We start from the raw sequence: 20213 nt of genomic DNA, 5'->3' as shown, positions 1-20213 counted from the left end.
GATCAAAGACCTCAATATAAAACCAGGCAGAAAAAATGGGGAATAGCCTTGAACTCATTGATACAGGAGACAACGTCCTGAACAGAACACCAGCAGCACAGGCTCCAAGATCAACAATAATGCGACCTCATGAAACTGAAATCATCTCTAAAGCAAAGCACACTACTGTCAGAACAAAACAACAGCCTACAGATTGGGAAAGGATCTTCAACAACCCTTTATCTGACAGAGGGCTAATATCCAGAATATATATATATAACTCAAGAAGTTAAACAGCAACAAATCAAGTAATCCAATTAAAAATACAGAGCTAAACAGAGAATTCTCAAATGAGGAATATCAAATGGAAGAAAAACACTTAAAGAAAAGCTCAACGTCCTTAGTCATCAGAGTAATGCAAATCAAAATGACCCTGAGATTTCACCTTACACCGATCAGGATGGCTAAGATCAAAAACTCAAGTGACAATACATGCTGGAGAGGATGTGGAGAAAGGGGAACCCTCCTCCATTGCTTGAGGGAATGTAAACTTGTACAACCACTTTGAATATCAATCTGGTGCTTTCTCAGACAATTAGGAATACTGTTTCCTCAAGATCCAGCTATACCACTCCTAGGGATATATCCAAAATATGCTGAAGTATACAACAAGGGCATTTGTTCAACTATTTTTGTAGCACCTTTATTCGTAATAGTCAGAAGCTGGAAACAACCCAGATGTCCCTCAGTAAAGGAATGGATACTGAAATTGTAGTACATTTACATAATGGAACACTGCTCAGCACTTAAAAACAAGGAAATCGTGAAATTTGTATGCCAATGGTGGGAATTAGAAAAGATCATCCCTGAGTGAGTTATCCCAGAAGCAGAAAGAAACACACTGTATATACTCACTTATAAGTTGATATTAGATATTTAATATACAATAAGCTTACTAAAACCTGTACGTACACCCAAAGAAACTAAGCAAGAAGGAGGGCCCTGTGTAAGATGCTCAATCTTCATTCGGAAAATCAAACAGAATAGACACAGAACAATTTGAAAACAAGGAACAAAACAGGAGCCTACCAGAGAGGGCCTCTGAAAGAGTTTACCCAGCAGGGTATCAAAGCAGATGCTGAAACTTAGATCCAAACTTTGGGAAGAATGCAGGTAATCTTATGAAAGAAGAGAGAGATAGAAAGACCTGGAAGGGTCTGGAGCTCCACAAGTTGAACAACAGAACCAGAGAAATCTGATTCCAGGTGTCTTTTGTGAGACTGATACTCCAACCAAGGACCTTTCATGGAGATAACCTAGAACCCATGCACAGATGTAGCCCATGGCAGCTTGCTGTCTAAGTGGGTTCCCTAGTAACGGGAACAGGGGTTGTCTCTGATATGAAGTTGGTGGCTGTTTCTTTGATTGCCTCCTCCTGTGGGGGGCAGTCTTACCAGGCCATAGAGGAAGAATATGAAAGACAGTCCTGATGAAACCTTATAGGTTAGGGTCAGATGGGAGGGGAGGAGGTCTTCCCCTATCAGTAGAATGGGGAAGGGGCATGGGAGTTGAGGGAGAGAGGGAAGGCAGGATTGGGAAGGGTGCCTACAGCTTGGATACAAATCGAATAAACTGGAATAAATAAAAAAAATTAAAAAATAACCCAACTACTATAACAACCACATTTTTTTATAAATGAATTTTACTTGGTAAAGAGAATTAGGTAGACTTTGAAGACAATTTCCTATAACCCTAACAGTGTTGATTGGAACAGTGAACATTTTTTAATATGAATGTGTTATACATATTGTCATTGGTTTTTTAAAAACTTTATTATATAAAATGCATATTGCAAATGACAATAGGAAATTATGTACTGCAAGGTTAAAAGGTAAAAAAAAAACATTATGAAAGAAAGATGGGATATGATGGTATGATATATTTTACCAGGAAGCAATCAAACCTGGATATTGCTTAACAGATTGTCATTGTTAAGAAGTGTTTTCAAAAATTAAGGGTCTCTCTGTTCTACTGAATATGTTCCATCTTGATATAGGGTGTATTGTAAGCCTCTACAAGCTTAATCAACTTTACTGCAGCTTTCATAAGAATCTTATTTTTATTTTTATTATTAGTTACATTTTGTTAACTTTGTTTCCCAGCTGTACCTAGCTCCCTCATTCCCTCCCAATCCCACCCGCCCTTCCTCATCTCCTCTTTGTCCCCTTTCAAGTCCACTGATAGGGGAGGGATCTCCTCTACTTTCATCTGACCCTGTTTTACCAGGTATCTTCAGGACTGGCTGCAAAGCCCTCCTCTGTGGCCTAGCAGGGCTGCTCCTCCCTTGGGGGATGGGGAGGTCAAAGAGTCTGCCATTGAGTTCCTGTCAGAAATAGTCCCTGTTTCCCTTACTAGGATACCCACTTGGTTACTGAGCTACCACGGGCTACATCTGAGCAGAGGTTCTAGGTTATATCCATACATGGTCCTTGATTGGAGTATCAGTCTCAGAAAAGCCCCCTGTGCCCAGATATATTTGGTCCTTGTGGAGCTCCTATCCTCTCCATGTTGCACTAACTCCCCCTTCTTTCATATGATTCCCTGCACTCTGCCCAAGGTTTGGTTATGAGTCAGTATCTGCTTTGATACATTGCTACATAGAGTCTTTCAAAGGCCCTCTGCTCTAGGCTCCTGTCCTGTTACTTGTTTTCTCCTACTTCCAATGACCATCCCATTTGTCTTTCTAAGTGAGGATTGCTCAACTTACCCCAGGTCCTCTTTCTTGTTTATCTTCTTTAGATGTATAGATTTCATTATGTTTATCATATCTCATAGGTCTATATAAATGAGTATATACCATGTGTGTCTTTTTCCTTCTGGGATACCTCACTTCAGAATGATCTTTTCTAGATCCCACCATTTGCCTGCAGATTTCATGATTTCCTTGTTTTAGGTTGCTGAGTAGTATTTCATTGTGTAAAAATGCCACAATTTCTGTATTCATTCCTCTGTTGAGGGACATCTGGGTTGTTTCCAGGTTCTGGCTATTACAAATAAAGCTGCTACAAACGTGGTTGCGCAAATGTCCTTGTTGTGTAATTGAGCAACTTTTGGATATAAGCCTAGGAGTGATATAGCTGGATCTTGAGGAAGCACTATTCCTAATTACCTGAGAAAGAACCAGATTGCTTTTTTCTTTATTAATTATTTTTTTATTTTTTATTATTAATTACACTTTATTTACTTTGTATCTCCCCATAAGCCCCTCCCTCCTCCCCTCCCGATCCCACCCTCCCTCCCCTTTCTTCACGCATGCCCCTTCTCAAGTCCACTGATAAGGGAGATCCTCTTCTCCTTCCTCCTGATCTTAGTCTATCAGATCACATCAGGAGTGGCTGCATTGTCATCTACTGTGGCCTGGTAAGGCTGCTCTCCCCACAGGGGTAGGTGATCAAAGAGCAGACCAATCAGTTTATGTCAGAGTCAGTCCCTCTTCCCATTACTATGTAACTCACTTGAACACTGAACTGTCATGTGCTACATCTGTGCAGGGGTTCTAGGTTATCTCCATGCCTGGTACTTGTTTGGAGTAGGAGTCTCTGGGAAGACCACTTTGTTCAAATTTTCTGGTTCTGTTGCTCTCCTCGTGTGGTTCCCGTCCTCTTTAGCTCTTACAATTTCCCACTTCTTACATAAGATTCCATGCACTCTACCCAACAATTGGCCATAAGTCTCAGTGTCTGCTTTGATAGTCTGCAGGGCAGAGGCTTTCGGAGGCCCTCTGTGGCAGGTTCTTAGGTTGTTTTCTGTTTTCTTCTTCTTCTGATGTCCAACCTCTTTGCCTTTCAGGATAGGGATTGAGTGTTTTAGTCAGGGTCCTCTCTCTTGCTTAGTTTCATTAGATGTACATTTTTTAGTAGGTTTATCCTATGTTATATGTCTATATGAATGAGTATATACCGTGTGTGTCTTTCTGCTTCTGGGACAGCTCACTCAGGATGATCCTTTCTAGGTCCCACCATTTACTTGCAAATTTCAAGTAATTCAATTAAAAAATGGGAACAGAGCTAAACAGAATTCTCGACAGAGGAATATCGAATGGCAGAGAAACACTTAAAGAAATGCTCAGCCTCATTAGCCATTAGGGAAATGCAAATCAAAATGACCCTGAGATTTCACCTTACACCCATCAGAATCGCCAAAATGAAAAACTCAAGTGACAACACATGCTGGAGAGGTTGTGGAGAAAGGGGAACCCTCCTCCACTGCCGGTGGGAATGTAAACTTGCACATCCACTCTGGAAATCAATCTGGCACTTTCTCAGACAACTAGGAATAGTGCTTCCTCAAGATCCAGCCATACCACTCCTAGGCATATATCCAAAAGAGGCTCAATTACACAAAAAGGACATTTGTTCAACCATGTTTGTAGCAGCTTTATTTGTAATAGCCAGAAGCTGGAAACAGCCAAGGTACCCCTCAACTGAAGAATGGATGCAGAAATTGTGGTACATCTACACAATGGAGTATTACTCAGATTGATTTTCAAAGCAGTTGTACCAGTTTACATTTCCACCAGCAATGGAGGAGGGTTCCCCTTTCTCCACAACCTCTCCAGCATGTGTTGTCACTTGAGTTTTTCATCTTGGCGATTCTGATGGGTGTAAGGTGAAATCTCAGGGTCATTTTGATTTGCATCTCTCTGATGGCTAAGGATGTTGTGCATCTCTTAAGTGTTTCTCTGCCATTCTATATTCCTCTACAGAGAATTCTGTTTAGCTCTGTACCCCATTTTTTAATTGGATTACTTGATTTAAACCCACACACCCATGAATACTTGATTTTTGACAAAGAAGCCAGAACCATTCAATGGAAAAAAGACAGCATCTTCAACAAATGGTGCTGGTCTAACTGGATGTCTACATGCAGAAAAATGAAAATAAATTCATATTTATCATCCTGCTCAAAACTATAGTCCAAGTGGATCAAAGACCTAAACGTAAAACCAGATACTCTAAATCGGTTAAAAGAAAAAGTGGGGAAGAGCCTACGACTCACTGGCAGAACTTCCTGAACAGAACACTAATAGCACAGGCTCTAAGAGCAACAATCAGTAAATGGGACCTCATGAAACTGAAAACCTTCTGTAAAGCAAAAGACACTGTCGTCAGAACAAAATGACAGCCTACAGACTAGGAAAGGATTTTCACCATCCCTATATCTGACAGAGGGCTGATATCCAGAATATATAAAGAACTAAAGAAGTTAAAAAGCAATAAATCATCTGAATCTTTCAGTGCCTCCATCTCTAATAAAAAACAGAGATGGTAGTTTGTGTAAGGGTAGTGCAGCTAAAACTGGTAAGAAGGTCTGTTCTCATATATTTCTTAATAAAACATAAAATTGATTATATTGATCTTTTCAGAGATTTCTATTTTTTAGTTAATTTATTTTTCTGAGATAGGGTGTTATTACCATAGGCTAGCTTCTCATGCACTGTGAAACCAATGATAACCTTGACTTCTAATCCTCCTGCCTCTACCTGTTAAGTGCCAACACTACAGATAACTGTCACTGTACTGAGTCTTTTGTCGTGTTAGAGTTAAGACTCTGGGATTTTGTGTACGCTGAGAAAGCAACCTGCAAACTGAGCCTCATTCGTAAATCACAGTTTTTAAAATATTCCCTAAGCAACTTCCATACTCAAAGTAAAGCAGGTAATTGAGGCAAATATTTTTATGATTAATAAAAACATTTTTCCATCTTTCCTTTTTTATATTGCCATATTCTTATTTTATTTAATGTATATGAGTACTCTACTGAATGTATACCTACATGGCATATTATTTTAATTCTAGGTAGTTTTCAACTTTAGTACCATATACAACCAAATTGTAAATTTGATTGTAAAATTTAAATTGCCTACCTTTAAAGTAGTGAGTATAGCTAGGATGGGCAAAACCTGTTGTAGCGTTCAATGATAAGTCACATACTGTCAGAGTGATGACATAGTAAATGTTTTACAAAACAAGGCCTAGTTTTTAAAAATTGGTTCTGAAAATTTCTAAATTCACTGATGAAAATTTAAAAAGAATGTTTGTTAAAATAATATACAGGGTGCAGATGTGGGAGTAGAGGAAGAAATGTTAAGTTTTTCAGGCAAAGACATTCAGCAAATCATCCTGTGTTTCATCTGTTAAGTCAACACCACGTGTTAACAGAAATCAAGATTCTGAAACCTAATAGTTATTTTTGAAATATGTATATTTGTTCATCTTGAGACAAGGTCTTGTTATATAAAATAAGCTAGCATATCACTTACTATGTAGCCTAAGCTGGCAAAGAACTTGTGATGTTATGCCTGCCTCAGCCTTCCTGAGTGCTGAAACTAAAAACATGTCATATGTTGTGTGTCTTAACTATGTTTTCTTTTTGTTTTTAAAATTTACTTATTTTTCTTTAATTTATTAATTTTTTTTATTCACTTCACATTTTGGTTGTAGCCATATCCCTTCTCCCATTCCTCCCCATTTCCTCCTTGCCTGTTTCTCAGCAGCCAACTCATCAAAGTTGTATCAGTACTGAGCATGTCCTCTTTCCATGTGGCCTGGCAAGGCAGTACCACCATGGGGAAGTGATCAAAAAGCCAGCAAGTGGGTCCATGTCAGATGCAGTCTGAAGTTCCCTTACTAGAGGATGCACATGATGTCTAAACTCCCCATCTGCTACATGTTTTTAGGGAGCCTAGGTCCAGTTCATGCATGGTCCTGTGCTGATGCTTCAGTCTCAGCAAGCCCCTTTGGAGCGTAATTAGTTGGCTCTGTTCGTATTTTTGTGAAGCTCCTGTCACCTCCAGGACCTTTTCTTGTTCCTCCTACTTTTCCACAAGATTTCCTATGCATTGTCCAAAGTTTGGCTGTGAGTCTGGGCATCTGACTTGAGGAGCTACTGGGTAGAATCTCTCAGAGAACAACTCTGACAGGCTCCAATATGTAACCTTAGCAGACTGTCATTCATAGTGTGAGGGTTGGCACTGTCTGATAGGGTGGGTCTTTGGTGGGGCCAGGTATTGTTTTGGCATTCCCTCAATCTCTGCTCTATCTGCTCTATTTTTATCCCTACAAATCTTGTTGGCAGGGTAAATTTGTGGTCAAAGATTTTGTGGATGTTTTGGTGTTCCCCTCCCTCTACTAGGAGACTAGTCTTGTTAGAGGATGCCCTCTTCAGTCTCAATGGCTTCTGCTACTAGGAGTCTTTGTTGCATTGCCATCATATCCTTCATGGAGCCTACCTTGACTTAGGTCTCCAGCTTATCACAGAGATACCCCACCCATAGTTTCTCTTTTCTTTATGGACCTTCATTCCCTCACTCTCCACAGGTCTGATCTCCATCCTCTTAACTATCTGCACCACCCCTCCTACCTTGTTTTCTCTCTTCCACCACTACCTCTGACTATTCTGTCTTCCCTTCTGAGTGAGATTTATGCATCCTCCCTTGGATCTTCATTGTTATTTATGTTCTTTGGGTCTGTGCCCCCTAGTATGCTTATTCTGTATTATATAGCTAAAATCCCTTACAAGTGAGTACATTCCAGCACCATTTGTTGAAGATGCTGTCTTTTTTTTTTTTTCCATTGTATGGTTTTAGCTCCTTTGTCAAAAAAATCAAGTGATCAGAGGTATGTGGGTTTATTTCTGGGTCTTCTATTTGATTCTATTGACTCACCAGTCTATTTCTATAGCAGTACCATAAAGTTTTTATTACTATTGTTCTGTAGCATAGCTTGAAGTCAGGGATGGAGATAGCTCCTGAAGTTCTTTAATTGTATAGGATTTTTTAAATGCTATTCTGAGTTTTTTTTTTTTTCATATGAAGTTGAGAATTATTCTTTCAAGGTCTGTAAAGAACTGTGTTGCTGTTTTGATCAATATTGCACTTAATCTGTAGATGGCTTTTGTTAAGATGGCCATTTTTACTGTTAATCCTACCTATCTATGGGCATAGGATATCTTTCCATCTTCTGATATCTTCAGTTTCTTTCTTCAGAGAGTTAAAGTTATTGACATACAGGTCTTCAATTGCTTGGTTAGAGTTACATCAAAATACTTTATATTTTTGTGGCTATTATAAAGGACATAGTTTCCCTAATTTCTTTCTGAGCCTGTTTGTCATTGGTGTACAGGAGGGCTACTGATTTTTTTTTCTTCTATCCAGTGACTTTGCTGAAGCTGTTTATTAGCTTTAGGAGTTCTGTGGTAGAATTTTTGGGGTCACTTACTTACACTATCATATAATCTGCAAATAGCGATATTTTGACTTCTTTCTTTCTGATTTTTATTTCCTTTATCTCCTTTAGTTGTCTCATTGCTCTAGCTAGAACTTCAAGTACTATATTGAAGAGATATGAGAAAGAAGGCAGCCTTTTCTTGTCTCTGACTTTAGTGGGAATGCTTTGTTTCTCTCCATTTAATTTGAGGTTGCCTATCATCTTTCTGTGTATTGCCTTTATTATGTTTATTTATGAGCCTTATATCCTTTATCTCTCCAAGACTTTCATCATGAAGCTGTGTTGGATTTTGTCAAAGGCTTTTCTGCATCTAATGAGATGATCATATGATTTTTTTATTTGAGTTTGTTTATATGGTGGATTACATTGTTGGGCTTTCATATATTGAACCATCCCTGCATCTGTGGTATGAAGCCTACTTTGTCCTGGTGAATCATATATCTGGTATGTTTGAGGATTCAGTTTGTAAATATTTTACTGAGTATTTTTGCATTGATGTTCATGAGTAAAACTGGTTTAAAATTCTCTTTCTTTGTTGAGTCTTTGTGTAGTTTAGGTATCAGAATGACTGTTGCTTCATAGAATGAGTTTGGCTATATTCCATCAGTTTCTATTTTGTGGAATAGTTTCAAGAATATTGGTATCAGATTTAAAAAAAATGTCTGGTAGAATTCTGTACCAAAGCCATCTTTCCCAGGACCTTTCTTTGTTTGGGAGAACTTTGATCACTGCTTCTATTTCTTTAGGGGTTATACGACCATTTAAACTGTTTACTTGATGTTGATTTAACTTTGGAAGGTGAAATCTATCACAAAAATTATCTACTTCTATCTACTTCTTTTAGATTTTCCAATTTTGTGGAATACAGGCTATTGACGTAACATCTAATGCTTTTTTTTGTATTTCCTCGTTATTATGTCCCCCCATTTGTTTCTGATTCTGTTAATTTGGGTACTCAGTTTCTGCCTTTTAGTTATTTTGGCTAAAGTTTTATCTAGTTGATTGTCTCAAAGAACCAGTTCTTTGTTTCATTAATGCTCTATGTTGTTCTCTTTGTTTTCAATTTATTGATTTCAGCCCTGAGTTTGAGTGTTTCTTTATTGTCTACTCCTCTTTGAAGTGTTTGTTTCCTTCTGTTCTGTAACTTTCAGGTGTGCTGCTAGGTTACTAATATGAAATAAAAGATTTTTCACCATAAAAACCCAATAAAATTCAAACATTATAAAACTTAAAAGCACTGCCAAGAACAAATTTGCTACCCAAACTGTTTTTATAACATCTCAAACAATTTAAAGTGTTAATTCTGTTTCAAAATAGCAAAGGAGTATTTTTGCAATATATGTTTACATAGAATATTTTAATTTTTGTTGCCCATGTCAATAAAATAAGTATGTATCATTGATTAAACAGGTTTGAAAAGTAATTGGCAGTAATTGTTACTGATCTTGAGAGAATAATATGACATCATTTTCTGTATTAAAAAGTATAAAAAATTTTCCAGAACTTGAAAAATAAAAAATAAAAAGATAGAAAAGCTAAATTATAACCAGATTAATTTATTTGAACCATATCAAGCCAACTCTTCGCTTTCTTTATAATATATTTTCCACACGGTTTGCTTTTCTCCTAGAATTAAGTATTTGTTTGTAATCAAAGGTAATTTTTTTAATGACCACTGTGCAGAGAAATAGTCAACAGAATAACTTGGAATCCTTTACTTTGATCTTAAGGAGTTGTGTTATAAAACCTTAAATGTAGATGTAGCTCAGTTGGCAAAGTACTTGCCTAGCATGTATAAACTCCTGGATTTAACCTCATTACCATATAATACCACATGTTGATTACAAACACCTAATGTCTTTAATCCTAACACTCAAGAGGTGGAAGCAAAAGTTTCAGAAGTTCAAGGTCACATTTGGCTATGTAATGAGTTACTGGCCGGCATGAAATCCTGCCCTCCAAATCAATCTCAATCTCTCTCTCTCTCTCTCTCTCTCTCTCTCTCTCTCTCTCCTTAATTATAAAGACACACGCCTTGATTGTTTCATTAGTAATTTACAAGACAGCTAACTTTTCATATTTTTGTTATATTCATATAATCATCTTTGTAAAAGTGATATGGTACATCAGACCTAGGTCTATACACTATTACTTAGAAGGTAGGTATAGCGTAATTCTAGAATAGATAAAAAATGGTTAATGATAGAAATGGTCTTGAGAAGTTGGGTGTGGTGGCACAAGCCTATAATTTCAACATTTATGAGAATCACAAGTTACAGGCTAACCTGCACAATATACTCAGAACCTTTCAAAAAAAAAGAGAGAGAGAAAGGAACAGAGCCAAAAATGGAAGGAAGGAGGAAGGAGGGAGAGAAGAGCAAGGGAAGGAGGGAAGGAAGGGTTTTAAAAAATATATTTATGATTTAATCAAATCATAGTCTATTTGCCTCCTTTGTGTTATATAATTAGGATCCTTTGCAGATAAGGCATGACAACAGTGAAGACCTATCAAAGTGGAATAGAAACCAATCAAAAGAGAGACAGCCACAACTGAAAGAAACTCAGTTTTCCTTCAGGAGATTTCCTGGCCTCTCCTAATTTCATGACCACCACATTAGCAGATGTCATGTAGTTCATAGCCACGTCAGGAGAGCTCCTGTCCACTCAGATAGATTTCATGCCTACTCAGTTCAAACTGATAACCCCCTCAGCTAGACCACATAATGACCAATCAGATAGATGGGCACTTAGGGAAACCATGTCATGACCTCTCAGGTAGACCAGACTATGACAACTCAGGTAGACCACACCATGACCTCTCAAATACACCACACATTGACAGCCTTGGTAGACCACATCATGACCTCTCAGGTAGACCACACCATGACAACCTTGGTGGACCACATCATGTCCTCTCAGGTAGACCATACCATGACAACTCAGGTAGGATTCATCATAGCCACATAGAGAGAATCCATCCTAGCCACTCAGGGATAGGTCATAGTCGTCACACCAGTGAGGCCACAGAGAGAGAGAGAGAGCTCGTGTTTACCACATAATGCTAGCTCATCACCATGCATGCAGGCAGATCTCAACATAACAATTCAGGCAGAGCTCATAATGACCAGTTACGGACAGCTCATAACAACCAGTCATGGAGCGCTCTCAATCAAGAAGAGAGAAACCATGATTAAAAAGAAAGTTTTGGAAGAATCCGAATATCACCAGAATCTGAACCTGAAATTGACAGGTAAAACCAAAATCAGTACTTTATCAATGTTAGTACAGTGTTTTTTAAATAATAATTTTATTAAAATAAGATAAAAACTTCTTAAAAATTATTTTTTTATTATTAGTTACATTTTATTAACTCTGTATCTCAGCTCTATCCCGCTCCCTCATTCCCTCCCCAACCCCACACTCACTTCCTGGTCTACTCCCTGCCCCTTTCCAAGTCCACTGATTGAGGAGGACCTCTTCCCCTTTCATTTGACCCTGTTTTATCAGGTATCTTCAGGGATGGCTGCAAAGTCCTCCTCTGTGGCCTAACAGGACTGCTCCTCCCTTGGGGGGTGGGGAGGTCAAAGAGCCTGCCATTGAGTTCCTGTCAGAAATAGTCCCTGTTCCCCTTACTATGAGAAACCAATTGGTTAGTACAGTGTTTTGAATGATACTGAAATGTATATGTCTGCTTTAAAAAAAACATGTCTTAATAATTAAATTTGTATTTTTTTAATTTTGGACATTGTTCCAATTCAGACAGGCATTGGAACAATTATGTGGTTCATGGGATCAATTCACATACACATGCAGTTGCCTAAGGTTGTTTCCCAGTTTCTGGACTTTCCTACTAGGCCTACCCAATACTCAGAGTAGCTACTTCTTTTGTACCTTCCAAACTGGTAGGCAAGGTCATGTACCAAAAATTTTTGCTGAATTGATATGATAGGATATAACTAATGGTAATGAATTTGTTTCTTTCTTTTATCTCCTTCCTAAGGAATTGTAAAAGTTTTTATTAGACAAATGATCTCCCTCTCTGTGTGTCTGTGTGTGTGAGTGTGTGTGCATTTGGGAGAATGTATGTATATGTTTGTATGTGTGAGAGACAGAGAGAAGGAAAGTGTATGTGTGTACATGCACAGACAAGTGCATTTTTGTAGAAATTATGCCCAGAGCATTGTGCACATTAAGCATGTTTTTTGCCTTTGAGCCACAACTTCAGCCCAACAAGTGTATCTGAGCACATTTCTTCCAAGACCCCTGTCCAAAATGTGTGTTGTCTTCAGCAGTAGGGTCTTGCCTTCAAGTTATGCAAGGCAAACAAGGACAGCAGTGATAGCCTATATTTGGGAGTCTCTTTTACTCCTACGAACAACAGTTGAAAGTGAGGTTTCCCATGCCTAGCACAGAGTTATTGTTAGGTAGTCTTGTGGGGAGAATTGGCACTTAAAATTGTATAACTTCATTCAAACTACATACATATGTTTAAACATGCACACATAGTATATGTATTTTAAGTAAAAAAATATTACTCTTTTCCTGTGGCTTTTTTGAACATTCTTGGTGCTATTTAGTATTTCTTTCTTCTCCCTCTTTTCTTCCTCTTTTTCCAGTGAAATCCCTATGCTATTTTATCATTTTCCTTTTCATTGCACCTGTGTCCTACTTTACTCCTCTCTAGAGCTCTTTCTCTTCCCACTATGATAGCTTTATTTTTTTGTTGGTTTCCTGGTTATTCCTAGAAAGGTTATTCCAGGTTATATACTCACATCTAAGTAGCCAAATAAAGAGAGAACATGCAGCATTTGTCTATCTGGGTCTGGGTTAATTTACTTTGTATATTTCCTATTTTCATCCATCTACTTGCAAAATTGATAGATGTAGCATATAGCTAATAACTGATTATGTTTAAATATTTTAAAGGAAAGTAATCTGTAATGTTCTTCTCTAAAATGTTAAATACGAAGTTAGAGAGATACTTTAGCAGTTAAAGCATTTAATGTACTAACAATGAAGACTAGAGTTAAAGTCCCAGCACCCACACAAGACATCAAGTATCCTACATAAACCTATAACCAAATTGCTGAAATGGGGAGAGACAAGATTGTTACTGGGGCTTGCTTCCTGCCAGAGTAAAACACAAGCCCCAATGTCAGGGAGAAACCTGCCCCAAAACAGTAGGTGGAAAGTGATATTAGAAGATTCTTGGTGCCCTCTTCTGACATCTGCATGTGTATACAGAACATTCATCAACAAATATGCATACTCTCACAGAGATGCATATATACATAAAATTAAATAAACCATTTACATTATGTTAAATAATCTGTTGATTATATGTTTTAGTAAAAAAATTACTTTCTAAATTTTCACTCTTTATGACAAATACCAGATTTTCTTCAATAAAAGAAAGGGCTGAATACTTATGGGAACAGGAATAGCAAAGAAATGAGATAATTAATCTGAATGCAGGGATAAGTACATTACTTTCTACTCTTTACCTCAAAAGTCTGTGTGGTTTCATGTATTATTTTCATTTAACTAGGCTTTCCTTTTGTGTATTTTTTGCTTCAAATTTTTCCTTTATTTGCATTTGTGATTATTTTGATGAGTTTTAAAACAAGTTAGCAATGTCAATGTAAAAAGAAGCCGTACATATAATAAAGTCTTATAGTATAATTGCTTCCAAGTTTTCCTCTTGATCTGTACATGGTTGCAGATACCTGTAATCCCAGTATACAAGAAGTTCAGACAGAAAGAGTTTAAATTCAAGACATTCTGTGCTGCATAGCAAGATCCTTTCTGAAACATAAGGTTGTGACACAGTCCACTTAGAAGAGTGGTTTTTGTCTAGTATGGTCAAGCCCTGCTTTCAATAACCAACACTGAATAAATTCAGGTATGGTGGCACACACTTGTAATCCTAGTCTATAACTTTTATTCTTCCTACTTCTGCCCTCTAATTGCAGTGGTTACAGGTAGGTGCCATCATGGCCAATGTTGCTTATCTCCCCACCATTACCTCTGCTGCCACCACCTAGGACTGCTGTTAAACAACCTAGTTAGTTGTGAGTTGATCTGGGCCAATTAACATTTATTATGAAATAATTATTTAGGCTTTCTTCTGTTTAGTTTACTATACATAAATGTTACCTCTTATCACAGAGTAACTACAGGAACAAGAGACTTAAATTGATTGTTTTATAGCATCTAATTTTATCAGAAATCTGGAAACTCTCAATTACTACAAAAATGACACATTACAAAGTTAACTGACTGGAATAATGCGGTTCTCCACTTAGCTGTTACAAAGACCATCAATGTCTCAAGTTTGTTAAACGTACAGATTTTGAGACCACACTGGATTTTCTTTGCAACTCTGATACTACTTTAGCTTCACATAAGCAATACTGGGACTAAGGCCACATTAAGATTTAAGAAGCTTTCTTGTATTACAAGGTTGGTTGGTGTTTTCTGCCATTTTCTGCTTTGCAGCCAGTCCTGAAGATACCTGATAAAATAGGATCAGATGAAAGGGGAGGAGGTCCTCCCCATCAGTGGACTTGGAAAGGGGCAGGGTGGAGATAAGGGAGGGAGGGTGGGAGTGGGAGGGAATGAGGGAGCGGTATACAGCTGGGATACAGAGTTAATAAAATGTAACTGATAAGAAAAAATAAAATTATTTAAAAAAAAAAAAGAAAGCTTAGACTGGAGGAGGGTTCCCCTTTCTCCACAACCTCTCCAGCATGTGTTGTCACTTGAGTTTTTCATCTTGGCCATTCTGATGGGTGTGAGGTGAAATCTCAGGGTCATTTTGATTTGCATTTCCCTGACGGCTAATGAGGTTGAGCATTTCTTTAAGTGTTTCTCTGCCTTCGATATTCCTCTGTCAAGAATTCACTGTTTAGCTCTGTTCCCCATTTTTTAAATTTTTTTATTAACTACACTTTATTCATTTTGTATCCCTACATAAGCCCCTCCTTCCTCCCCTCCCAATCCCACCCTCCCTCTCCTTTCTACATGCATGCCACTCCCCAAGTCCACTGATAGGGTAGGTTCTCCTCTCCTTTCTGATCTTAGTCTATCAGTTCTCATCAAAATTGGCTGCATTGTCCTCTTCTGTGGCCTGGTAAGGCTGCTTCCCCCTCAGGGGGAGGTGATCGACGAGCAGGCCAATCAGATTATGTCAGAGGCAGTCCCTCTTCCCATTACTATGTAACCCACTTGGACACTGAACTGCCATGGGCTACATCTGTGCAGAGGTTCTAGGTTATCTCCACGAATAGTACTTGGTTGGAGTATGATTTTCTGGGAAGTTCCCTGTGTTCAAATTATCTTGTTCTGTTGCTCTCCTTGTGGAGTTTCCAACCCCTCCAGCTCTTACTATTTCCCACTTCTTACATAAAATTCCACTCACTCTGCCCTTCAGTTGGCCATCAGGCTCAGCATCTGCTTTGACAGTCTATACTGCAGAGACTTTCAGAGGCCCTCTGTGGCAGGTTCCAAGGTTGTTTCCTGTTTTCTTCTGGCTTTCAGAGGCCCTCTGTAGCAGGTTCCGAGGTTGTTTCCTGTTTTCTTTTTCTTCTGATATCCATCCTCTTTGCCTTTCAGGATGGGGATTGAACATTTAAGTTAGGGTCCTCTCTTTGGCTTAGTTTGTTTAGATGTACAGATTTTAGTGGGTTTATTCTATGTTGTATGTTTATATGAGTGAGTATATACCATGCATGTGTTTTTGCTTCTGGGACAACTCACTCAGGATGATCCTTTCCAAGTCCCACCATTTACCTGCCAATTTCATGATTTCTTATTTTTCATTGCTGAGTAATACTCCATTGTATAGATGTACCACAGTTTCTGCATCGATTCTTCAGTTGAGGGGCATCTGGGCTGTTTCCAGCTTCTGGCTATTACAAATAAAGCTGCTACAAACATGGATGAGCAAATGTCCTTTTTCTGTACTTGAACCTCTTTTGGGTATATACCTAGGAGTGGTATGGCTGGATCTTGAGGAAGCGCTATTCCTAGTTGTCTGAGAAAGCGCCAGATTGATTTCCAGAGTGGTTGTACAAGTTTACATTCCCACCAGCAGTGGAGAAAGGTTCTCCTTTCTCCACAACCTCTCCAGCATGTGTTGTTCCTTGAGTTTTTCATCTTGGCCATTCTGATGGGTGTAAGGTGAAATCTCAGAGTTGTTTTGATTTGCATTTCCCTAATGGATAATGAGGTTGAGCATTTCATTAAGTGCTTCTCTGCCATTTGATATTCCTCTACAGAGAATTCTCTCTTTAGCTCTGTTCCTCATTTTTAAGTGGATTACTTGGTTTGCTGCTTTTCAGCTTGTTTAGTTCTTTATATATACAGGATATGAGTCCTCTGTCAGATAAAGGGTTGGTGATGATTCTTTCCCAATCTGTAGGCAGTCGCTTTGTTTTGATGACAGTGTCCTTTGCTTTACAGAAGCTTTTCAATTTCATGAGACCCCATTTATTGATTGATGCTCTTAGAGCCTGTGCTGTTGGTGTTCTGTTCAGGAAGTTGTCTTCTGTACCAATGAGTTCTAGGTTTTCCCCACTTTTTTTTCTAGCCGATTTAATGTGTCTGGTTTTATGCTGAGGTCTTTGATCCACTTGAACTTCAGTTTTGTGCAGGGTGATGAGTATGGATCTATTTTCATTTTTCTACATGTAGACATCCAGTTGGACCAGCACCATTTGTTGAAGATGCTATCTTTTTTCCATTGTATGGTTTTGGCATCTTTGTCAAAAATCAGGTGTCTGTAAGTGTGTGGGTTTATTTCTGGGTATTCTGATCGATTCTATTGATCCACCATTCTCTTTCTATGCCAGTAATGCAGTTTTTATAACTGTTGCTCTATAGTACAGCTTGAGATCAGGGATGGAGATACCTCCAGAAAATCTTTTATTGTAGAGGATTGTTTTAGCAATTCTGGGTTTCTTGTTATTCCATATGAAGTTGAGAATTTTTTTTTTAGGTCTGTAAAGAATTGTGTTGGCAATTTGATGGGAATTGCATTAAATCTGTAGATTGCTTTTGGTAAGATGGCCATTTTTACTATGTTAATCCTGCCAAGCCATCAGCATGGGAGATCTTTCCATCTTCTCATATCTTCCTCTAATTCTTTCTTCAGAGACTTGAAATTTTTTTCATACAAGTCTTTGACTTGCTTGGTTAGGGTTACACCAAGGTACTTTATGTCATTTGTGGCTATTGTGAATGGTGTTGTTTCTCTAATTTCTTGCTCAGCCCTTTTGTCTTTTGTATACAGGAGTGCTACTGATTTTTTTGAGTTAATTTTGTACCCAGCCACTTTGCTGAAGGTGTTTATCAGCTGTAGGAGTTCCCTGGTAGAGTTTTTGGCGTCCCTTATACATACTATCATATCATCTGCAAATAGTGATAATTTGACTTCTTCCTTTCCCATCTGTATCCCCTTGATCTCCTTCAACTGTCTTATTTCTCTAGCTAGGACTTCCAGCACTATGTTGAAGAGATAGGGAGAGAGTGGGCAGCCTTGTCTTGTCTCTGATTTCAGTGGGATTGCTTTAAGTTTCTCTATGTTCAGTTTGATATTGGCTATAGGTTTGCTCTATATCGCCTTTACTATGTTTAGATATGTGTCTTGTATCCCTGATCTCTCCAGTACTTTAAACATGAATGGATGTTGGATTTTGTCAAATGCTTTTTCAGCATCTAAGCAGATTATCATGTGTTTTTTTTTTTCTTTCAGTTTGTTAATATGGTGGATCCCATTGATGGATTTCCATATATTGAACCACCCCTACATACCTGGGATGAAGCCTACTTGGTCATAGTGGATAATATCTTTGATGTGTTCCTGTATTCTGTTTGCAAGTATTTTGTTAATTATTTTTGCATCAATGTTCATAAGGGAGATTGGCCTGAAATTCTCTATCTTTGTTGAGTCTTTGTGAGGTTTAGGTACCAAGGTTACTGTGGCTTCATAAAATGAGTTTGGTAATATTCCTTCTGTTTCTATTTTGTGGAATAGTTTGAAGAGAATTGGAGTTAGCTCTTCTTTGAAGGTCTGGTAGAATTCTGCGCTGAAGCCATCTGGTCCTGGCCTTTTTTTGGATGGGAGACTTTTGATGACTGCTTCTGTTTCTTTGGGGGATACAGGACTATTTAATTGATTTACCTGGTCCTGATTCAGCTTTGGTAAGTCAAATTGATCAAGAAAATTGTCCATTTCATTTAGATTTTCAAATTTTGTGGCATATAGACTTTTGAAGTAAGTCCTAAAGATTGTTTGGATTTCCTCATTGTCTGTAGTTATCTCCCCCTTTTCATTTCTGATTTTGTTGATTTGGGTGGTGTCTCTCTGCCTTTGAGTTAGCTTGGCTAAGGGTTTGTCTATCTTGTTGATTTTCTCAAAGAACCAGCTCTTGGTTTCATTGATTCTTTGAATTGTTTTTTTTTTTTGTTTGTTTGTTTCTTTTTTATTGATTTCAGCCCTGAGTTTGATTATTTCCAGCCGTCTACTCCTTTTTGGTGTGTCTTCTTTTTCTGGGGTTTTTAAGTGGGTCATTAAGTTGCTTGAATGAGCTGTATCAAATTTCTTCTTGAAGGCACTTAGTGCTATGAACTTTCCTCTTAGCACTGCTTTCAGTGTGTCCCACAAGTTTGGGTATGTTGTGTCTTCATTTTCATTGAGTTCTAGGAAGACTTTAATTTCTTTCTTTATTTCTTCCCTGACCCTGCTGTCATTTAGTAACAAGTTATTCAGTTTCCATAAGTGTGTAGGCTTTTTGCTATTTCTGTTGTTGTTGAAGTCCAGCTTTATTCCATGGTGATCAGACAAGAAACAAGGGATTATTTCAGTCTTCTTGTATATGTTGAGGCTTGCTTTGTGACCAACTATATGGTCTATTTTGGAGAAGGTTCCATGAGGTGCTGAGAAGAAGGTAAATTCTTTTGTGTTTGGGTGTAAAGTTCTGTAAATATCTGTGAGGTCTATTTGATTCATGACCTCTGTCAGAGATATTGTTTCTTTGTTTAATTTCTGTTTTGTTGACCTGTCCTTTGTTGAGAGTGGGGTGTTGAAGTCTCCCACTATTAATGTGTGGTAATCTATATGTGGTTTAAATTTTATCAATGTTTCTTTTACAAATGTGGGTGCTCTTGTATTTGGGGCACAGATGTTCAGGATTGTGATGTCTTCCTCGTGGAATTTTCCCTTGATGAGTATGAAGTGTCCTTCCCCATCTCTTTTCATTAATTTTGGTTGAAAGTCTATTTTATCAGATATTAGAATGGCTACTCCTGCTTGTTTCTTGGGTCCCTTTGCTTGGAAAGTCGTCTTCCAACCTTTTACCTTCAGGTAATGTCTATCTTTGTGCCTTAGGTGTGTTTCTTGTATGCAACAGATTGCTGGGTTTTGTTTAATTATCCATTCTGTTAGTCTGTGTCTTTTTATTGGAGAGTTGAGTCCATTGATGTTGAGAGAGATTAATGACCAATGGCTGTTAGATCCTTTGATTTTGATGTTGGCTGTGTTCATAAGGTTGTGTGCTTGGTTGCTTTTTGTTGTACTGTAGTAAGGTTAATTATTTCCTGTGTTTTCTTGAGAGAAACTAATTTTCTTGGGTTGTATTTTCCCTTCCAGTGTCTTTTGTAATGCTGGATTTGTGTGTAAGTACTGTTGAAATTTGTTTTTGTCAACCAGATACTCTAAATCTGTTAGAAGAAAAAGTGGGGAACAGCCTAGAACTCATTGGTACAGAAGACAACTTCCTGAACAGAACACCAACAGCACAGGCTCTAAGAGCAACAATCAATAAATGGGACCTCATGAAACTGAAAAGCTTCTGTAAAGCAAAGGACACTGTCATCAAAACAAAACGCCTGCCTACACATTGGGAAAGAATCTTCACTAACCCTTTATCTGACAGAGGACTAATA

The 20213-nt window shown here is 38.1% G+C and overlaps 1 pseudogene; it reads left to right on the top strand.

Annotated features, from left to right (window-relative positions):
* Positions 1-20213, top strand: part of LOC129674860 (uncharacterized) — a 39656-nt pseudogene that overhangs the window by 9765 nt on the left and 9678 nt on the right.

The sequence above is a fragment of the Psammomys obesus genome, unplaced genomic scaffold (assembly GCF_907164565.1).
Source record: "Psammomys obesus unplaced genomic scaffold, mPsaObe1.curated_primary_1811, whole genome shotgun sequence".
Lineage (NCBI taxonomy): Eukaryota > Metazoa > Chordata > Mammalia > Rodentia > Muridae > Psammomys > Psammomys obesus.
This window is presented reverse-complemented; position numbering and strand designations above follow the sequence as displayed.